Source organism: Plodia interpunctella, chromosome 4, assembly GCF_027563975.2.
Source record: "Plodia interpunctella isolate USDA-ARS_2022_Savannah chromosome 4, ilPloInte3.2, whole genome shotgun sequence".
Taxonomy (NCBI): domain Eukaryota; kingdom Metazoa; phylum Arthropoda; class Insecta; order Lepidoptera; family Pyralidae; genus Plodia; species Plodia interpunctella.
In genome coordinates, this window is record NC_071297.1 from 1,896,868 (window position 1) to 1,908,169 (window position 11,302).

Sequence of the window (11,302 nt, forward strand, 5' to 3'; positions counted from 1 at the left end):
AAAACATTGAATCTTAATAGCATGGAAAAACATAAAAGATGAAAGTAGCGGTTCAGATATATATCGAAAATCCATACGACAGTCATCTAGAAAGTACGAGAGACAACTTTATGTCATTCATCAATTATGTTAAATATCAGTCAGAATGACGCCCGATCATTAAGCCGGGGCTCTCATAATATTAACACAACATCAAATGACTACGTTTTAGAAGTTGTCCAAGCTTCTTTATTTTCAACTTTTATCGAAGCGGTGGTGATGTAATGGTTAAGACGCCTGTGGATCGAAAAGGGGTTCGAACAACTACTCGTGCCACATGTATTTGTATAACAATCTTACTCATACATAGTAGTTTTCATCGACCACCACTTGCTTCCGATGAAGGAAAACGTTGTGAGGAAACCCACTGGTTAGCAAATCACTCCATTGTGAATTGTTAACAATAAGTTATGTATAGCATATCTATAAAATTATGATATGATATTTTAATTTAACGACAATTGCTGGGTAACCTGACTACCGGTGACTATTATCTCACTATGTCTTTACACAGACAGATCAACAGTCTTAATTAATTTTGACATCAAAACGGAGGTCAATGTCCACTGTTCAGTCAAAACACAACCGTTCTAACAACAATCAAACCCAAACTAAGGAAGGACAGTCAAGCACGTCCAACAAACGAAATAAATGTAACTTTCTACCGGAGGTCTCTGCGTTACAGTTTTAATATATCAGTGACACTTTCGCTGCGTAATCGTAACGTAATAGAATCGTAAGACCGCGGCATGGTAAAAGTGGTTTGTGCAGCCGAAATTATATTGCCCTTTTGTTTCTTTTTTGGTGTTGTGTCATGTTTCCTCTATGGCAAATGTATGGTACGATTTTTTATCATTTCTGCATCTAGCCAGTGTTGATACTAGAGTATGAGTAAGACGTTAAAAAAATTGTCCAAATATGAAGATGTCTACATATACAGGGGTACTGGTGTCTAACGCATAACCTTGCAAAGGCGCATAAGGTACATAGAGACAACATCTTTTGTTCTACGACTTTTGTCTAAACGTAATAAATACAAAAAAATCTTTTTTTTTCGTTTTAAAGTCGTTTCTATAAAATGTTAACTAAATGTTCGATTCCGCTACTTAACGCTGTCTCATGTTGCTTGGCTATTACATAGCGTTAAGATGTGTAGAATCGCAAAGAAGATTGTATTTTTTTTTATATGAGAAAAAAAAAACTACGAATCACGAAATGTCGTAGAATAAAAGTTGCTTGTATTGAGGTACCCAAGTATTCTTTAGGAGGTTTTGCGTTTGATAGCAGTAACCCTGTATATTATAATGTAATGTGAGAGATAAGATATAAAAATGTTGGGGTGTAAAATCCCAATTTCTTAGTATCTAGTACAACTGCATTTCAAATTAATCATTTAAATAAATGGGGTTAAAGTATATGCTATGTTAAACGATACCTACTCACTTCACATGAGCAAAATTAATAATAAATTATTTGATAAAAACATGCATAAACTCTGTGGCTATAAGTATATCATTATGTAGGTCCCCAAAATGTAAAATGACAATGAACTATGAATGAGTTTTTCCGACACGTGATGAAATCGATGATTGATTGTGACGGAAAATATTTAAATTGGATTTTTATCAACAAAAACGTCTTACGCAACAGTGTTTAATGTTACTAAAATTAATCAGAAATTACATTGTACCATGTCATGATTATTTCGAATTAATTCGAAAGAATTAATAATAATAATAATATAATAATTCATTTATTTCTTGACCAACTTTTAGATCATTTATTGTTAGTAACACAGAAAACTTAAAACCTAATGTTAGTAAAATACAAAACAGGACATTACATTACACTTGTACATTTTTCAGCATGTGAATCATCGAGCAATGATTCACATACTGAAAATCGACACGTGTCGCGAACAAGTTCAGGATACTGTTGGAGCTGGCCCGAAGTCTGTTAGCCAGGGATGTGCACCGTTTGCGCATAGTGGTGTAGAAACAATCCACTCGTGCCTCGGCGAACATCCCCGACGCACTACAACGTCGGGACAACCCCAAAAGCACCCTGAAGGCATCATTATATTGGACACGTAGGGCACTAAATTGCTTCTTTGTATATTGCACCCATAAGCTGCTCGTGTAGAAGGATGTGCAGTAGGCTCTAAAGAGAGTTATTTTTACTTGTCTAGAACAACGAGCAAACCTACGGGCTATCATATTAGCACGCATAGATAGCGCCCTACGCTCCCTTTCAATGTCTGTATTGTCTTTCAAGTCAGAGGTCAACCAGTGTCCAAGGTATTTAAATTTATAAACCCATTGTAAGGGCGTCTTATTTAATACTATTGGTGGAATAGTGTCCGGATTTTTCCCTCCAGCTTGAAAGACCATACATACACTCTTCTTCTCATTATATAATAAACCATGACTGGTGGCGTATCGCTTGCACACACTCAACAACCGGTCGAGGCCGCACGGAGAGGCACTCAGCAGAGCCATGTCGTCCGCATAACTAATATTGTTAAGACATATGTCATCAATATGGCAGCCGACATGTAAGCTGCTGAGCTCCTCAATCAGTGCGTTCACGTATAGGTTGAATAGCTTAGGCGAGGACAGCCCTCCCTGCCTTACTCCGCACTCCAACCTGTATGGCTCTGAGAAAGCATTCGTAAATTAAAATCGTACAATTAAAATCGTACAAATCTTTATAGTTATTGTTTATATTTTGTCTGATTAATATAATATTTTGTTTATAATAAATAAATTTTCCAAATATTCCAAGATAATTATTTAGATTTCCCCAATAAATGATTATCTTCATCTACATCTGGGAACTTCAGCTTAATTCGCAGCTTTGTACAAAAAGACTAATAGGTAACCAACCGGACAAATCTACTTTCTATCAGATAGCTAACAGTTTAAAACTTGACCTACATTTCAATCTAAATTAGAATCAATAGATCCCATTTACACTTATTTCAATTAATACTGCGTATACTTTTAATATTTGCGATCTAGAAAAGTCTACAGATCATACTTTTTAGGAAGATTTTCAAAATTACAGCTCTGGAAACAAGTCGCGAAAAGGTTCCTGTGCGATCCTGCTTAAAAGCATTTTAACAGATATATTTGCAACTAATTAAAGATGGCTTTACCAAATTACAGTAAAATCTGTTAATGAACAATATAACTTGACAGATATTAGAAACAACGACATATACTAAAAATTCGTACTAAATCTGTTCAGTTATTGAGGTATGTGTAATTGAGTAGTTATAGAAATACACACATTTAATTTTTTGCATTAAAAAACAATGTTTTTAATTAGCAATATTCAATTCAATCCACTGATTAAGGAGGAAGGAATAATATCATAGATATGCGAACCCGAAGTGGTGGTTCTGCGGACATACATATGTCTGAGCCTCGACAATTTGTTATCGTTGCGTCGCTTTTTCATTTTTGTATAATGTAATTAAATGTCTCTTATTTGATAGCAATAAACACATCATCTATCTATATAAATCAACATGTGGATCAAAACCATGGATCAAAGTGGAAGGAACTATATTTTAATATAACATGTTAAAAAAATACATCAATATTTCTTGGACAAATTTCAATTCAGTATGAATTCGGGGCACGTGTTCCATAACATTGCTTTTGGTTTCAACACGGCATGTTGCCAACTGGGGCGCTGGCAACCGACCGCATGGCAGTTTTGTTTGCAGTCAGGTACATAGGGTTATACTCGTATACATGTAAAACACGAGCAATCAGGCAGAACTACGAAATACATGTTATATTAACATTGAAACGGACAATTTTCTTTATGGACGTAAAATCTTCACTTCTTTCGAAGGAGAAGATCACGGTCTATTTTAGGTATGTAGCCCTAAGACCTAAGCCCTAGCATAAGTTCCTATTGTCTTAAAAGTTACATTTTGTGTATGTTTAACCACTAAATAGGTACTCGTAGGTATAAATAGCTAGGTACAAGTTTAACGTGTGTGTGGCATCGTAGCAACCAAACGGGTGAACCGATTTTAATCTAGTTATTTTTATTTGAAAGAGAATATAATCGAGAGTGTTTTAGCTATTCCTACGGGAGCGAAGCCCCGGGGCGCAGCTATTTATTCTTCCTTCCTTATGGATACTATATATATATAAATATATATAGTTAATTATAAGCATCCATAAGTAATATATATATAGTTAATTATAAGCTTCCTTATGGATGCTTATAATTAACTATATATATATATATATATATATATATATATATATATATATATATATATATATATATATATATATATATATATATATATATAAATATACGCAACTTTATGATAAATTAATTATATATTCACATTTGAATGCAATAATGTCATCAGAAATATAAATAAATTTATGAAGAAAGCTGCACATGACCTTGGCCTGTGTGAAGATTGAGATTATTTGACCTTTGACCCCGCTGCGTTTTTGCAGTTTCACGGTAAAGTGTTATTGCAATTAAAATCGTTGCAAAAACGCAAATCATCGCAAGGTTAAAGGTAAAAGGGTTTATAGAATAGGTTAAAGCTTTTTGTTCTTACTCAATTATTTTTTTTAAATCAAATTTAGAGCCGAGAATAAAGAGTTCTGACTAATAAGAAGAAGGTAGGATAGTGCATTCTTTTTTATATGTTGTTTTCTAGCCCTTGCCCGCGGCTTCGTTCGTGTTTATTTCGTGCGTTTGCTCGTAACATATCACTGTCAATATCTCGGGTTCTAAGCAACGTATCGCAATGGAAACTATAACAGGTCTAAAATTAGACCATCTGCTATACTACTTAGAAAACTGCATCAAATTCCATCTAGATTTTTTTTGTTATGCGCGAAAAAACATACAGACAGACAGACATTCTAAAGTAAGGCCCCCATAATTATTTTTTATAATATCTCCTATGTACAGATACAGCCTACTTACAGTTTTATTATATTCAAATCCCAACTAATATTACAAATGCGAAAGTAAGTTTGTTTGCTACCTCTTCACGCTTTATCTGCTTACAATTCATGAAATTTTGCATATATTTAGTTTGAACTACGGGGAAGGACATAGGGTACCTTTCGTACCGAATAAATAAATGATCCCGTGAGAAACTCACGTGGGTGAAGCCGCGGGCAAAAGCTAGTATATTGATACTTCCCATTTCTATTAGTTCGGATTATACTTTAGCGGCTCGACGATTTTTAATGAATAAGGTAGATAGTAGGCTATAACATATGTATTTTAGTACTTTGTTATATACTAGAGGTCTGTTCCGGCTTCGCTCGACGATAAAACGATTGTCTATATCACTCCAGAAGGTTTCGTCTATCTATGTGCCATATTTCATCAAAATCGGCCCAGTAGTTTTTGAGTTTATCCATTAGAAACAAAAATACAAATCTTTTATCTTTATAATCATAATATGTACTCTACAATTTAACAATAGTGAAACAGGTATTAATATTATTCAACATGCAGCTAAAGTAGAGCAAAATTTTGCAAGTGGGCGTGGCCAGTGACTAAAGTTTGGTGCATTATTGAGTCACGATCTCGATCAAGTTATTGGTGACAATCTATAAGACACTGAACTCAAGGGTACAATACTTAACTAGTTGAACCCAGGGCTCCTATTGTAATTTGGTATGAATAAAATGTGTGTATGATTATGTGTATAGGTGTACCTTTAGTGATAATTAGACATTTATTAGAATAATAAAAAAAAGTTTTCCTAATTTAAAAAAAATATTAAATTAACGATTTAATGTGTTATTCCAGGATTTTTATTATTTTAAATTATGAATAAGTTAAAATAAATCAAAAAATTTAATAATAAAAAGAAAGAACTCTACCACTATGCATAAAAAAAATAGAACGCGTTGATGTCTTTTGTACGGGCGTGTAGAGTCGAACTCTACATATGCATTCGAATAGCTTTTATTAAATTTTATATTTTCAATTTCTTTCCGGACATATTAAATATCCATTACTGCACTTTCTCACAAGAAGTTATTATCATAATGCCTAATAATTCACACAATGGTCAGAAGGCAATCTATAAATATAAAAGAATATTGTACTGCCAGCTGAACTGTGACTTTGCTACTTGCTTTATGAGTTTGTTTGTTACCTTTTCACGCTTTTAGTATCTACTTTACCATTTTTCCTGAGAATTCTGTTACATGTAGTCAAGAGACTGAGAAGGACATACCTTACATTTCTGAAAACAACAGAATAAGTTTGGATAATAAATTAATAAATAAAAATACTGTTCCCGATGGAAATCCATATTGAAAGCCACCTAAGTCCACTACATATAATAATAATAATAAATAAATATATTAGTACAAATCACACAGATTGAGCTAGCCCCAAAGTAAGTTCTAGACTTGTGTTATGGGATACTAACTCAACGATACTATATTTTATAACAAATACATAATATAGATAAACATCCAAGACCCGGGCCAATCAGAAAAAGATCATTTTCCATCATGACCCGACCGGGGATCGAACCCGGGACCTCTCGGTTCAGAGGCAAGCAATTTACCACTGCGCCACCGAGGTCGTCATTAACATAACACGTCACTTAACTACATAACACATAAGTCCACATTTTGTACATATTTTTTTTTGTGCAATTATTCGTAATTACTTAATTACTAATAATTTCTTAACTATTAATACAAGCCAGTGCCCCAGCAGTGAATAATTTAAAATGGCCGCTGTTGACGATAAGATTATAATCGTTTTGAATTAACCATCGTGTATTCAGTCAGATGAGCTAAGCTCATAAGATAATGGTACTTTCATAGCAAGGCTTATTTTTGGTTTTGTATTCTTGTTGTTTGTTTGTTATAAATATATGTTGCTTCTTAACATTGTATTTTCTTTGTTTACGTTTCTAATTTATAAACTTTCCGAGTGTGTATGTTTTGGGCTACCACCCAGTTCTTAATTATAATGTTTTGTTTTGTGTAATATAATGGCTGTAACCTGTTTTGCACACCTTATGAAATAAATAAATAATTAAATAAATAAAATCATCAACCCCAACTCGTCACAATATGACTTTAGTCCGTCTTGTGTGAAAATTGATTCATACAGTGAATTATACACACAGATCGCTAACTAATATATAATATACGATAATATATTCTTCATAGTCGTATTCCTCATGGCTGAGTGTCGTCGTCATTACGTGGAATGAAACACACAAAACAACTTTCTTGGCATATTAACGGAGTGGTTTGCCATTGCCTTCTCCATTTTACACACAAGTTATACATCAACCAGTGTGCAGGTTTCCTCACGAATTTGTCCTTCACCGGAAGCAAGTGGTGGTCGATGAAAATTACTATACCTGAGTCAGATTGTCAGTGTATACAAACTCATGTGGCACGAGTAGGATTCGAACCTGGGACCTAACGATCCACAGGCGGGCGTCGTAACCATTACACTACCACCGCTTCACACAATAATATATAATGATGTATAAAAGTTGTGGCCGATTGTCGTAAATGGATATAAACTCAAAAGGACAAATTGAGGGAAAACAGGTGCGCGGATCTCCTGCAAGAACTTATTTAACTTTTAACTAATTTGTCTGATGTTCCAGTATAGGTGTTAAGGTTTTAAATACTACTGATAAATAAATGAAGGATTTTCATATAAGATTGTGAGAGGGAGAACCTAAATGAGTCACCATATTGAGATAACTGCAGCAAATTTCTGTTAACAAATTAATATAGAGGTTTTAGACTGTAAACCGCCTAAGTTTATTGCCGGACATGGCCTATATAACTAATACATAAAATATATAATTGGCGCCATATGTTTTATTCATATTTATTAACAGGATACATTAGGAGGGATATCCGTCGGGACATTTTGTAATATAAGTCACTGTCGAAAACTAGATGTGTTTTTTTTTACGTTATTTATAGGTTGGTATTAGTCTTTTTTTTTAAATTAATGAACTATATTAGGTAGGTACTTTCCGTGTCACATAAACAAATTTGAAATAACTAATTTTAAATTAAATAGATTTAAAAATAACTAATTTTTAGTTTTAGTTTACTTTGAAATATATACGATCTGGTACTTAGGTATTAACGTGCAAAATCATTTGGCTTTGTAACTTGAAATCCTAGTAATGATGCTAGGGCTAGATAACTTAAAGGCATTGACATGAAAAATAAATAGCAAGAAAAACCAAATACAGGAATGCGTAGAATACTTCAGCAGCTAAAAAAATACACAAATTCATAAGAATAATTATTTCATTTTAAACTCATTCATTTAGATTTACCAACATATATTTTATTGTTTCAGTTTAGTGAGATAATTATATTAAACACATGTTTCCTTATTTTCCGAATTTTAAGTAAATAGTAAATTTTTAAGTCTTATGATAAGGCTGGGAATTTTTTTTCTGTTATGATTTCAATATTTCTTGGTGACGCTGTATATTTTCAACTAGGACCTTGATCTAACTTTAATACAAAAATCGGAACAAAATCGGAGCTGTTTAAATTATTTGTTAACGTATTTAAAATAAAATAAAAATAGCACAAGCTCTATACAGAGAAAGGTAAAATAATTTTTAATTTGAAATCAATGTGCTTAGAACAACAAGCCATAGAGTTGTGTCTCGGATAGAGTGAATTTGATCCATTTCACAGTTACATAACACGACTATTGGAGCGTAAAATACGCACAGCTCGAACCCACCTGATTCCGTTTGGGTTCACAATGTCTAAATCTCAAAATGTCCAGTTGTTTCAAAATTACCCAATGTCAGTTTGTCATCTTTACAACTGAACATATAATGTTCAATTATATAGTTTCGTGCCAAAAAGGATGACTCCTGACAATGTATCCGACGAAGAAGTTACATCGAATGCTGAAAGCGAGGAAGGGGATCAGGAAGCGAAGTCGACACAAGTATTAACATACAACAGAGTGATGTCTAATCATAGAAACGTCACAAAACCCAAAGACGTGAAATATAAGAGGATAAATAAGGCAAAGTTGAAAAGTTTAGAAGAACTCAGGGGTAGGTTAAAGAATTGGATTGAGAAAATCTTCAATCACTCAATTTAAGTTCAGATATTTGGATTTTCAACACATTTCGATTACATGCAGGAAATTCTGGCAACTGAATTGTGATATTTTGAAAACATTGCACTTACGAGAACTAGTTTAATGCGGTGTGCTATCATAAAAGGCTTGTGTATGTTCAAATCGCACCTTATCTCAAGTACCTTAAGTCTTAGTTAACATTTTACGAGTCAGTTGCGAAAATATTGCTGTATATCCTGCTTATAACTGCTCTTAATATATGTCATTCTGTGGTCACTTGAGTTGGGGAAATTTTAATAATTGCATGAAAGTTTTGAAAATGTTTTATGTTTGTTGAGACATGACAAATACGTAAAATATATAGATTTATTGGTAAATTTATTGAATTCATTTATACATAACTTTAACATCTTTAGGTACCTAACTACTATGTATAGTAGTTAAGTACCTAAAGATGTTAAAGTTATATACTTATTTACTTTATTTTAATATCAGCTACTGTATGTTGTATGTAATTTACGAGTATACTTATTAGCAGTTTATTGCTCAAAACTCGTCATAGATCAACTCTACAAAGTTGTCTAATTAACATGTCTAGTAGACATATTTTATTATTCATTAAGAGCTTTACTACAATTTCGACTAATAGGCTCTCATGAACACCACCATTAAAATAAATAAAAGGCGCTTAGACGTAAAATGACATAAATTGTGTAATTAAACGTAATAGTAAGAATACACTTTTCCTTTTCAGATAAATGGAGTGAAATGTTGTAACTCGTGTACCGGCGCCAGCGCAGATTTACTTTCATAAAACAAGTTTTTATGCACCACATTAAGCTGAGTAGAGTCCAAGCGCAAATAAATTAATAAATCAAACATTTCGCTGATTTAAATCAGGTGGTCGTGACTGCCGACTGCCACACTCATGGTCGAATATTTAGAAAGCGACAATTAATTGTGTAACAGAACCCTTACCTTAAACTATATCAAAAATCGTTCAAATTCAGCTGGATAGAACACTTTAAAAATTATGTCGAATCCACCATCGTTCCGTCACTTCCGAGGGCTATAACACCTTATCACCTTCACAGTTTAAAAAATAAAACGTCAACACAACACACACTTCCCGCCGAAAAGCATTTTTGAAGAAAATAATTTCAGTTCCGAATGAGTGGCGATGTCAACGGTCTCAGTGCACTTCGGACACTGAAGGTTTCGCGATTGGTTTTTCGTGCTCGAATGCACTCGGCCGCAATTAGGAAAATAATTAATGGGAATTCGATTATTTATATTTTTAAAATTTGGCGGGCGGCGTGTGTTACGTTGCGTCGTGAGCGTGCGTGTTGTACGCGGAGAACGGTACGCGAAGTGCGACTGAAGTGACCGCAGCTACTATCGCCGCTTTGCCCACCGCTGCCCATATGTTGTTGCACTTTAAAAAACATACCACCACGACCCTCACACATCATCATAAATCTGATATTCTGAACACTAAACGGGTCAGACAGAGACAATTCTTTCAGACGGCCGCACACAATACTACTGCAATATTGAGATTTCAAAAGCGAAAGTGCATATTTACATGAAAATATATCAGTTATGGCATTGGATTGTGCATGTTATTTTGGAAATAGTCAAAATAAGTAAATACTTATGTTGCTAAAGAGCCAAGTATTCAAGTGTGACAAATCTAAGTAGTTAGGTACAGTCACGAACAGTTCTAACTGCACGTAACATTTTGCATTTTTTACAAGATATTCTACTTGTTTATTCTTCCTAGTCGATCTAGTTTCGTTTACCGATTTAGAATCCCAAATCCCAACTTTTTATGAAGACCTCTTCTCTCTTTTAAGAAGTCAGTCTTCATAAAAACCAAAGGGCATAAGAAAATTTAAGAAAATATTATAAATTTTATTGGTGCGGTGGTAAATTGAAACCCATAAAGATATTTATGGTCTCCTATGTGATAGAAGATATTTATAGTCCTCTTTTAATGGAAGGTGAACAGAATTCGAATACCTTCCTAATTTCCATAGTTTGTAACGGTTGCGCCTGCCGTTCCTTCACAACTATAAGAAAATAATGAATAAAAGTACCTTTGCGCAGTAAATGTTTACAGGGGCAACGAATTACAAAGCAG

General features: G+C 33.6%; 1 protein-coding gene across 17 annotated transcripts in view; it reads right to left on the bottom strand.

Moving 5' to 3' along the window:
* LOC128669194 (mucin-2-like) overlaps nt 1–10,582 on the bottom strand; it is an 84,523-nt gene extending 73,941 nt beyond the window's left edge. For 8 of the 17 annotated variants that reach the window (XM_053743802.2, XM_053743801.2, XM_053743806.2 and 5 more), the window contains exon 1: nt 10,138–10,466. The gene's annotated coding sequence lies outside the window, so the exon portion shown is untranslated. The other 9 variants (XM_053743813.2, XM_053743812.2, XM_053743811.2 and 6 more) reach the window with 6 other exon arrangements.
* Nucleotides 10,583–11,302: the final 720 nt, after the last annotated feature.